At 33.8% G+C, this 9522-nt stretch overlaps 1 pseudogene; it reads left to right on the top strand.

Moving 5' to 3' along the window:
- Positions 1-1151: 1151 nt before the first annotated feature.
- LOC131605640 (gibberellin 20 oxidase 2-like) lies at positions 1152-8885 on the top strand (annotated as a pseudogene).
- Positions 8886-9522: the final 637 nt, after the last annotated feature.

Below are 9522 nucleotides of genomic sequence, written 5' to 3'. Positions count from 1 at the left end.
TTGATATAACAAAAATCTCAATTAGAGATGATAAAATGGTCTGCTCGAATTTAAATGGACTGTTTCTAACAAGTATCAGGTTTTATAGAATCGAGTTTAAAAAATTATGTTGTAATATGAGCTCAAAATTTACTATACAAGTCTGACCTATAGAGACGGTAGACCACCGATCCAAAATGAGTTTCAACTCTCCATTTGTAACCAGACTATTTGTTTATATATATAAATTAAAGGTTTAAATGCATTTTTGGTCCTTGTAAGTTAGGGAGTTTTTGATTTTCGTCCTTGTAAGTTTTTTTTATTTGAGTACCTATATCATATTTTTTTGCTTGAGGTTTGTCATTTCTTGTCTAGGTCCAAAATGACATAATCTTTTAATAATAATGCTACTTTTACAAAAAATAAATAAATATAGGGATGTAAACCAAAATTGACATATTGTATGATAGGGTGCAAAAATGATATTAACTCTTATATTTTTTTTTTATAAAAATATAATTGTTTATTTGTTTTTAAAATTTAAATTATTATTATTAATTTTAAAACTGGAAAGGAGAAAATAATTATTATTAAAAAGGGAATATTGTTATAATTATTTATTTCTTATTTTATTTGTAAATTTGTCTCTTCTTTGAATTTTTATTGCGAAATAATATAGTCTCAATAAGATAACCATGAAATTTTAAATTAGTTCAACATGATACAATGTAAAGTTCATTCTCTGAATACAGTTAGTAGTATTATTGATATTTATTAAATAAATATTTAAAAATTCATATAAAGTTATTCATAATATATTTATATCAAAATTACATTGTTTTCAGATCAAATTTGAATAGATGTTTTTAAATATGACATTAAATGTAACCGTTATATCCATTGAAATACTATTTTTTTCAATGAATTAACTATTTTGAAGATTAGTTGAATTATCAATGTTGTTCATATCCATTAAATTTACAAATTTTTTCAAAGTAAACTTCTATAATTAAAGAATCATTCATTTCATTCAACATTTCTTAGAAAAACAATACCTGAATCAGTCCCTTCATGCATCCATACAAATTATTTATATAACTTGCTCTTGCTCTTGTGATTTCAACTTACATCAAAACTATCACTACTTTGCAAACCTTTCTGAACCTATCCCAATGGCAGCAATCACCACTCCTAGGCCTAGCCTTCCTTTTTGCCCTCCACCAAAGGACCATTGTAATATGGTGAACTGACTTTATCGAAATGTCGCGGTAAGCAAGAGTCGCCACCGACTTTTATTTTATCCAAATTAACAAAAAGGCTAAAAGAACAGGAAAAACCTTTTAAATAAAAACTGAGTTCGGGGGGTAATTTATACAAAGGGAAGGTGTAAGGCACCCTTTGCATCCATGGTTTTCCATGGGCTCTTAATTGCTTTGCTCTTTCAGAAACCAAAAGTTTAGAAATGTAGAAGAAGAAGAAACAAGGACTTTAGCTCGTAAATGAGCGTAGCCTTATTGAAGTTTTTTAAGAAGAAGTGTAATAAAAAGATTTTTAAACCAGAGCAAAGCAATTAGGGGCAAATTACCTGGTTAGATGAAAATATTCTTTTAGCCTTTCAGGGCTATCCATACCATAGGAGGGTAGGGAAGTCCTTTTATTTGGAGGTTGAAGGGTCGTCGAATTATCGTTCGCCACAAGACTGTCCCTGCCATAGAGGGGCAAGTAGTCTAAGGGAAGGATCAGAATAGCCATTTACTTTTAGGCAACCGGAGGATACCTCAGCACTTCGTAGGCAACTTCGAGGGACGAGATCATATTAGCGAATCGAAGGCAGCATCATTAGGGACTTATGATCTGAATGAACTGAGGGCAACATTGCTGAGGTATCCTCGTATTCGAGAGACTTGGCTATTCTGCATTAAAACACAAGGCAACAGGCAACAGGCAACAAGAGGGGTACCATAAAAGGTGTGTGGGTGCAACAATCACGTGATCAGATTCAAACTAAGTTATCTTGTAATTAAGTGATTCTATATTCAGTTCAAGGTTGCACTCCCTAAATTACTAACCACGCAGTAATATAATGCAGTTTTAAGTGCCTTCAAGGCCAAACAATACAACCTCGAAGTAGTTACATGATAAAACATGGGGAAGGGGAAAAGGCAATAATAAAAACCCCACCAGAGCAAGGAGGTTTGACATAAGTAATAATTAAAAATTAAAAACAAATTAAGTTTTAGGGTTACCGACTAATTGAGCTTTGACGGTTGGCTAACCCTGAAAAAATTGGAAAAGGAAAAACAAACACAAAGGGGTGAGTGTATGGCCAGTTCATTGATATTGAAAATAATAAACAAAATAAAATCAGAAAGGCAAAAATAAATAATTAAATTAAAAGGGCAAAAATAAATATTTAAATTAGAAAAATAGAATCAGGGACTTAGCTTTGATCTGACATGGCTCGTAGTCGGAGGAAATCCTGGTGCTAACCTTGAAAAAACTGCGCAAGGAAAACGTTTTCAGTGTAGGAGTGATCTCCGCAAACCCTGATTAGGGTACGAATTAAATAGAAATAACAGAATAAATAATCAATTTAATTAATTATTAGTTTTTCAACCTAATTAATTAAATCGATGAAAAAACAAGTTTCGATTAAATATATGACCTTAATGTTTATTTTTAATTGAGTAATAAAAAAAATTGCTTAATTTTTACAAATAATTTAAATAAATCAAAATCAATTTAATAATAATAAAAATTACTTAATAATACAAAATAAATAAATAGATATTTATTTATTATGTTTTAAGAAGAATTTTAGACAATATTTGTATATATATAAGAAATATAGAATTTTAAAAGATTTGTATATATATACATAAAATATTAAACATAATAAATATATATATAAATAATATAAAAAAAAAGAATTGTGTAATAAAAAATAAAAAAAATTGCAAAAACACTTAACTTATGATCTGGTGTGATGCGCGCTGAAGGTCCATGGTGTGGTTGCGCTATGGCATGCGTTGGATTAAGATTGGAGAATGATCCAATGGCTGGGAACTGAAGGCGCATGGTACCAGTGTGGGTCATAATGCACCAAGCCCAGAGATATTTTGAAACCTTTTGCGCGCGCGAAATCAACGAATGGAGGGAAGACACGTCTTCGTCTTCAACCTCCTCCGTCGTCTAAAACATGCAAAACAATTTTACCTACGGACAACAGTCGTAGCTACAAACATGGACCTACGAATACATCCAAACCATGATATAAATTCTTCGCGAGGCCATGGATGAGATCGTCCAAGCCTCACGAACACGAACATGGCTCTAATTTGCCCTAATTTTCCTGCAAACAGAAAGCCCTAAAAAAACTTGGAAACCCTAACTATGGCATACCATGGTACAGGTCCTTAAACATCCAATAGATGATTCAGAAACATCATATTCATTCATATGAACACAAATATATCATTAAAAACAGTTTATGATGCATGAATGAGGATAATCGATCGAATTTAAATTGGTACAAACCGTGGCTTGAAGGAGATGATTCTGGGGGTGTTGATGGCGTGCAAGTGTCCCAAAAGCTTCAGCAACTTCCCAGGAATGCAAATCGATCCTCAAATTGTCTGGAGAATGGCTGCAATTCAGAATCCGAGTTTGAGATTTTCTCCACTTTTGATACTTGGTTTAGGGTTCTTTGGCTGCAGAATTCGTGAATTTTAGGTTTTTCTAGCTTGCATATATATATGAGATGGACTTAGGGCAACAAAATTGTGACAAATCCAATTGAATCTTGATATTTGATGTTTGGGAAATTTGATTGAAATTATGGAAGAAATCTTTCTAATTATGGCCAAATTTCAATCCTTTTTTACCAATCTCCTTGTGCACGAAATTTGTATCATATAAAGTGTGATTTGATGATTGAATGTGATTGGAACTAAGAAAAAATCAAATCTTTTCAATTCTTCTTCCAAATATTGATTAAATCCATGATTTTAATGAAATAAAATCAAATTTTAATCATATTTTCGTGGCTTGGAGATTGAGTATCTTTGATGGCTTGGGGAACAAGATTGAATAAAAAAAGATTGGGTCCTTTTGCAAAAAGATTCATTTTGGAGCCCATTACTTCACATTTTTTCTTCAAAAATTGTCCAACTTTGACAAGGCATATCTCCCTCAATTTTTAAGATATGGAGGAGTTATAGGACTTTTTGGAAACCTCAAGATGTCCTCTACAAGCTTTTTCCCATTTGGAGAAATTATCTTGGTGACATTGGCTTTAACAAAAAACTGCTTTTGGTTGACTTTCAAAAAGGACCTATAATCTTTTGCTCCATATCTCTCAAATGAAGCATTTTTAGACTTGGCATGTGAGAGACAAAGTTGTATAGAATTCAATTTCCTTCAAAATGAGCTTTGGATGGGAAATTTCTGATGTTCCATGTGGAAGTTATGGCTGGTCAAAGTTCAGTTGACTTTCTCCTATGAAAACCCTAATTTAGAAACTTTTGAATTTGTTGATTTCTGATCTTTCCTTGATGAAACATGATCAATTCTTGATCAAATGGTGAATGATACTTCAAAATAAGGATGTTGACAAAAAATCAGGAGTTTTGACTGTACTTTGACCACAGTTGACTTTTAGGACAAATCAGTCGACTGTTGACTTTCTGAGTAATTGAGTGACCAACTCTTTGAATTGAGTCCTCAATTTTGTCATGGGGGTAGTTTGGAATATCACAAACCATATGAGATGCCTTGTAGCTTTGGATCCATTGATTTTATTCAGAACAACAAAAACCCTAGTCCCTTGAGTCTTTGTTTAGGAGGGGGTGTCTTCGAGCATTGTGCCTTGATTTGAGTTTGAATAAGAGAAAAAGTATGGGCAAATTTTGGGGTATGACAACCAGAAAGGTGAAAACAAGGTCGAATTTTTCGACTTCACTTCACTGACAAAAGAAGGAAAAGTACCAAAAGAGTTCATTTGGCCAACTGAGAATTAGGTCAAAAGCAGTGGAGAAATCATTGAACTACCACTCATTGACATTGGCCTCATCAAGAATGATGAATCTGCAATGTCCAAAGCTGCAGAGATTGTGAGAGAGGCATGCATAAAACATGGGGCCTTTGAAGTCACTATCATTGGTGTGGACATAGATTTCAACGATCTTGTTCTTCAAGAAACCGGCAACATTTTCAAGCTTCCGTTGGACGAGAAAATCAAAGCTATAGCGAAAGATTCTGGTTTATCAGTTGCTCATGCAGAGAGGTATACTACTGTTTTTCCATGGAAAGAGACATTCACTTTCATGTACAATCACAACAACAAAAATGAGACTCAGGTTATTGACGTTGTTGATTATCTCTTAGGGCAAAAGTTTCAACAAACTGGGTAAGAACTATGAACCTCACTCCATCAAGTTCTATATTTTGTGTTTTTTGAAAAATAGGCTCATTGTTTATATTTTGATTTTTGAATATGTTGGTATATCTGAAATATTGTGATGCAATGAATGAGTTAACCAAGGTGCTTTTTGAGCTATTGGTTATTAGTCTGGGTGTGGATCGGAACCATTATCAAAGCTTTTTCGAAGATGATGTGTCAATGATGATGTAACTCGATGGGAGAACTGACTTTATTTTCGCAAACGAATGTTGCGGTGAGCAAGAGTCGCCACCGACTTTTATTTTGTCCAATTAGGAAAGGTATAAAAGTACAGGAAAGACCTTTTGAGAAAAAGGGTTCGGGGGGTAAGTTATGAAAAGGGAAGGTGTAACACCCTTCTAAACCCCGCGGCAATTAAATAAATATTTTAGAGTACATGAAACAAGAGTGCCACAATTCAATTTAAAAACAAACATCATACGTCATTGACATGCATTCACTGAGGAAATTCAACATAATTCATCATAACTCATAAAATAATCTCATGTCAGCACAGCGGAAATCCAACATTCGGTTGAGTATAACATCTTTAATACTACATCCCAAAATAAAACCAAGATCATAAAGATAGAGTCATTAAAACATGAACCCTAAGCTAACGTTCCCCAGTGTTACAATTATCAGAGCATGACACCGACTCGAACTAATGAACTAGCTTATCAGCTATCCTCACCAAAATCAGGCCGCTACACTTCAATCTGAAAAATGATCAACAGTAAGGGTGAGTCTCATTCACAATTAAACAGTGTTATTAGTTCATAAACGATAGAACATCAACAGTATAATATTCACCCAACATCAACATATATTCAGGCAAGTTTCATCATCATAAACAATCAACACATCATCAATATTTATAACACTGGACAAACACGTAAACCATGGGCAAAACAAACAACTACTCATTCTGCTCTTATATCAAACACAAAAGTGAAGCAATAGCAACAAGTTCGAATGGAATGAATACCTGACCGGAGGGAGGTTGCATCGGCGTGATTGGGCGGCATACAGACTCGTGTGCGGCGGTGCTAAGCTGTTCGCGATTGGTGGCTCTTGGCGGTGTTATGCGGCTGTTGAGGTGATGAAGGGGTTGATGCATTCTATTGTTGCTGCGTTAAGACTTTAAATCGATTCCTTTCTCCTGCAAAATACTGTTATACACATATATTGATACAAAATTGTTAGTATTAAGAAAATCTATTTCAGTGTTAATCTTTACAGGTTTATTGTGTTAGTTTAATTAATGGTTAAAAAGTGAATGATGACGATGTTATTATTTGGCTGTTGTGAAATTGTGGTGGAATTTAAGATTGTTTGGAAGTAATTGATGAAAAATGTTAATGATGTAAATTTATATAAACGATGGTGATGATAGTTGAGTGATGTTCGTGAAGGATGGTGATGATGATTAGATCTGCAAGTTATGATAAATTTGTCATGGTGTTGTTGTTGATTGGATTATGGTGAATTGTGTTTCTGGATCCAATTCAGTTTCGTCTTCTTTTCTACCAAGATCCCTCTGTTATGTGATACACACTATAATGAACATATATTTACATACCAAACAAAACTATTATAATTATTATAATAAAATTCTATATCAATACAATTAGCATACATAATCATATTATAAAGAAAAAAACTTTTTACAAATGTTAGATGTATAAAGTGACGGTAGAAAAAAAATAGCATGATTGTATATACAAATCAAATGTAGAAATAACAACATTATATATATATATATTAGTGTGTATCACAAGTAGGGTGGCAAAACGGGCCCGGCCTGCGGAGAAAACCCGTTTTACCTGCACTTTTTCGCAGGACGGGACAAGGTTTTAGGTCCGCTCTCTTTAAGGTATCCGCCCCGTTTTTTTGTGGGCATTTGTTCTTTCATAGAATTTTACTATTTTTAGGCCTAAAAAGACGAATGCCCGCGGGCTTTCCCCGCCCCGCCCTCACTCTTTTGCGGGGCGGGACAAGGTTTTAGACCCACACTCTTAAAAAAGTCCGTCTCGCCCCGCCCCGTTTTTTCGCGGCTTTTGCGGGGCGGGCATCACAAGTGCCTATTGACGAATAATTGACCGGTGGATCTGAAAATTTTGTGTAATTTGTTATAGTAAAAGTAAAAACATCAGTTTAAGATCATATGGTAAACGATAAATAAATTAAAATCGACATAAAAAAATGAAAAAAATATGGGGCCTCATATGAAAATCATCGGCCAAACAAGGTTTGAACAAAAGAAGTTTTGAAAGAGAGTGTGAAAAAGTTTTAAAAAATGGTAGAAGTGTGAATTGAAATTGCGGTGAATTGTTGGTTATCGTTAAAGGAAAGAGTGTGGAATGCTCTATTTATGGAGTGAAATTAGGTCAAGACCAATCCTAAATAAGGAAATGATCCAACCCAAAGGCCCATGGACCGTGTCCAGGTGCAAAAAAAGAAGATTAAAATTAGTTTAAAAACTAACAAAGTGCACCCGACAGGATTCATACCCATGACCTTCTGTTTGCAAGCCTTTCATTATTACCAATTATGCTATGTTATTTATTTGAAATAAAAAGTCAATTGAAAGTCTATGAAGCATAGGCAAGCATTCTTCTATATTAAAATATAACAGTTTAAGAGTAGACTACTATATTTTAAAATAGACTTTAAATCGAATATTTATAAAATTCAGGATGTCAATGTAAATGAACCCGAGATTTTATAAAATCCAATTTTTTGAAATAGTTTTGAAAATTTTTGTCACTAAAAAGTGTGGACAAATTTTGGGGTACAAAAGATGAGATGCAACTTTTATCCACCTTGCAGTGCAAACCTTAGTGGTGCACTTGGAAATGGCCCTCATTGTGATCCAATCTCTCTCACTCTTCTCCTTCAAGATCAAGTTGGAGGGTTAGAAGTTTTTGCTGACAACAAATGGCTTGTTATTCCACCAAAACCTAACACCCTTGTCATCAACATATGTGACACTTTCATGGTACGCAATATTATATCACATCATTATATTTTCATAGTTGAAAGTAACACGCATTTACACATTCGAGGTATTCGAGATATAAGTGACCGTTCAATCAGGATCTGATAGTCCAACAAAATATAAATTTTATGTATTTCCTTGACTACAAGAAAACCGGTTATACATTTTATGTATGTAAACTTATTAATTATGTGTTTGTTGTTTGTTTTAGGCATTGACCAATGGATTGTACAAGAGTTGTCTCCATAGGGTTTTTGTTAGCAACAAGGTGGAGAGGAAGTCCTTGACTTTCTTTGTGAATCCAAGAGGAGACAAAACAGTGAGTCCTACTGATGAGCTTTTAGGAAAAGAGGAGTCAAGAAAAGACTCGAAGAGTTGATGCTCACACAAAAGACTCGAAGAGTTGATGCTCACACACTTGACAGTTTCGTAGCTTGGCGAACCTCTTCTGATGAATCCAACTGATATTTGATGCTAATGAATAATAGATAATAAGATTTGTTGTGTCAACCATAGTTCAATATGGTTTGTATAATGTTCAATTAATAAATTGAATACCTTGGTTATTAGTCACCATCTTATATTATTTTCTCAAGTAGTGGGTTTTAATTTTCAAGATAATTTGTTGTATGGACTGTGATGGAGCACAAACTAAATGAATACGTTTTTCTTAGAATTATGTTATGTTTATATTATTTGAAAAAATTTAGACTAAGAAGTGTTTTGGCTCAACCGTTAAAAAGGTAGAAGTTTAATCATCAACTTTGATCACTCCACCAAAAACATTGATACTTACTTAGATGTTGGAGTGTTAACCTTATAGGTTTATTTTGCATTGTCATAACGTAGATTCGATTCACCGTATTACGACATTTTCCCACCATTTCGAGCATTTTAAATTTTCTAGCAGAATAATGACATTGTCTGTTGGAATCAACTTATGATCCTGATGGGTCTGTAACGTATAGCCTAAATATAGTACTGCAAGTGCACAGCCTATCGAAGTAATATATAAGATTATCGAACCACAGAGACCAATCGTCAATCTATCAACTCTATTGTTAAGGTGCTTATCTAAGGTGAACATGAATATTGTTGTGAG

The sequence above is a fragment of the Vicia villosa genome, linkage group LG5 (assembly GCF_029867415.1).
Source record: "Vicia villosa cultivar HV-30 ecotype Madison, WI linkage group LG5, Vvil1.0, whole genome shotgun sequence".
Lineage (NCBI taxonomy): Eukaryota > Viridiplantae > Streptophyta > Magnoliopsida > Fabales > Fabaceae > Vicia > Vicia villosa.
This window is presented reverse-complemented; position numbering and strand designations above follow the sequence as displayed.